Genomic DNA, 2,919 nt, shown 5'->3' on the forward strand with positions numbered 1-2,919 from the left:
TAAATAGACGGAATTCCGTAAGCTTCTCCACGCAGGTAGAACACACCAACCAGGGATACCTCTTATCCTCCACAACCTAGCAAAATAGTTGAAAAACAAATACTAGCGAAACAAATACTAAAAGTTCGAAACTCATCTAGTCCGAATATCAATATATCGTATTTTCCCATCGATCACACGCGTGTTATCCATAACAAATATGTTCAGATGATCGAAAAAGTGACGGTTTGCGTTATTTCAATGAATTTTGAAAAAATCCAAACATTGACGTATTTTTACACACACTATATATAATTTTTACGTGCATATACCTATGTACATTCAGGTGCTCGGAATCTATAAACGTTCAAGATAACTATGAAGCCCTGGGCGCGCGGTATCAATACAAATTCAAAGAGAAGTACTAAGTTCAGTGTGCGCGTTATCGATAGGAAAATACGGAACTTCTTTCGAACAGTTTGCTGAATCAATAACCCAAATAACTGATTCATTTCACAGAAGAACTACAACAAATATATTTATAAAAAAAAGGACGTACCACACACACAACCCAACTTACCTTAACATTTATCAAATCCTCTATGGTCTTTTCCAGCATAAATTCCAAGTTATTATTCTCGTGAAAAATATTTATAAACCGTCCACCACTGTTTAAACACAATCTGCACACTACAAAATCGGTTTTATCACACATTCTGAACGTTTAAAGTTGCGCCAGATATTTGATTCGACAGATTAAAGATAATTCTTAAGATGTCTTGCACATATTGCGTGAAGAAGTGTTTTAAAAAATCATAAACCCAAAACAAGTTCACAGTTCTTACGACTATTTGGGCTGGGCATTTCATTCGTCTTCTGTTCTCCTCATACCAGCTGTTCATTGCCAGTGGCGTCAGATGGATCAATAAATATGAACGAATCATTTGGAGAGACTGGATCACGATCCTGCTCAAACATTGAAACGCATTATTCTACATGAATCATTTTTAATCCTGTGACTAAGTGAAATAAAATGAATATGAGCTTATTATTTTTTAATTGATTTTGATTACTGAAGTGTCCCATATATCCTTAAATCTTAAAAAGACCAAATTGAGTCAATATTCCGTTCATTCTTGTCGAAGATCCGATTAAAAAGGTTCACTACGGCCTTACCGTAGATGTAAACATTGGAGTATAATAATGAATTTAAACATGTTATGTCAGTAAAATTCATGGGATAATATGCAAATATGCTAAGGTATGCTGTGCCAGTAACCTAATCCCTGCTATCATGGAGTTAATCTTCAATTAGACCCAAAATTGGGTATGGGAAACATTCAAATCATTCTTCGAGCTAATAACCGGTTCCCGCTGTGATTAAGATACTTGTGGATGGTTACAATGTTCAAATTTATAATTTCATTTATCTAAGAAGTGCTATTTTAGTATTATTTGACCATGAACATAGAGTATTACGTTATTTTATATGATATTCCGACGTTTCTGACCATCTCCCTGTATTGTCTTAAATTACTGCGAGTTATGAGTGAAGTTGTCGGAGTTTATATTCACGTATATACTCAGTAGAGAGCCAACAACCTTCAGATGCAAAGTTTTGATTCAGAGGCAAAACTGCTCTCATATTTATGATGTATAATAAATTACAGCTGTCATTATTAATCCAATACTGTCTAATATTGCTTTAATGTTGGCTTCCCCATTCAACACAGGAAAATCCAGCACGATATAAGGCACAAAACACGGATTTACAGATGAAATTAAATATTATTCCCCTGTGCTTAAAAAAATTGCACATTTCTGAGTGATTTTGAAATTCAATGTGATAGATATGGGATAAGGAAAGGGAAGGAACAGGATAGGGATGTTGGACGGGATGAAGGGAGGAAGAAAGTACTCAGAGCTGAAGAGGGACCTGATGTAAAGTAGGATGTTGTGTTTTGCTAGGGGTCACAAATTATTTAATTAGTAATTATGTCCATCTAAAAACCTACCTTAACCGGTAGATTACCTAATAATAATAATAGATATGGGATGAAAATCAATATTAATAAAACAAGGGTTATGCGATTTTCCAGAAAGGTAAAGGCTAAGCTAAACATTAAAATAGGAGGGCAAAAATTATAGAGCAGGTAGAACAGTTTAAACGTATCTCTGGAAGTGTTTTGGACCAACACGGTCAAAGTAGTAGGGACGTAAGGAGAAGAATTGCTCAATTAGGCAAAGAGGCTTTCACACAAGGAGGAGGGAGTTGATGAGAGGGACGTTGATTGTAAGGATATTAAGAAAAGACTTGTTAGAAAACTTTGATATGGAGCGTAGTTATGTGTGGCTATGGAAACGTGGTCATTGAAGCAGGAGGATAGACGTAGACTGGAGGCTCATATTTTGATATATATTAATGTGGGAGTTTGTGGAAAAGGATGCAGAATGGACCAAAAGAAGGAGAAAAAATGAAGAAGTATAGTATAGGTATGGATGAGAGGCGTGGAGGAGAGAGGGGTTTGTTGGGAGACATTACTAAAGAAGAGGCAAGAAGAAAGGTATGGATGAAGGGCGGATTGATCGGCAATAGGGGGATGTTGAAGAAGACTGTAATAGAGGGGAGAATGTGACAGGAAACCCTTCCTCTATTTTCCATTCCATTCATGACCTTATTAGTGCCATTACCTGACAAAAGAATCTAGGAATCACCACCATACGTCAGCGCTGGCCGAAGTTTCCCTCGTAGCAACACACCCTTCCTTTTTGATTAATGACACAAGTGTTTAAGAATGAAAAAATATTTACAATGTTAAAGGGAAGGAATGCAATTCCAAATACATAACATATCCAATTGAATTGATAGAATAATTGAACAAAATTGCATATAAATATAATTTTATTCTCGACATGTATATATTAAAAGTGTATATTCTA

This window comes from Hetaerina americana, unplaced genomic scaffold (genome assembly GCF_022747635.1).
Source record: "Hetaerina americana unplaced genomic scaffold, ioHetAmer1.1.p SCAF_45, whole genome shotgun sequence".
Taxonomy (NCBI): Eukaryota; Metazoa; Arthropoda; class Insecta; order Odonata; family Calopterygidae; genus Hetaerina; species Hetaerina americana.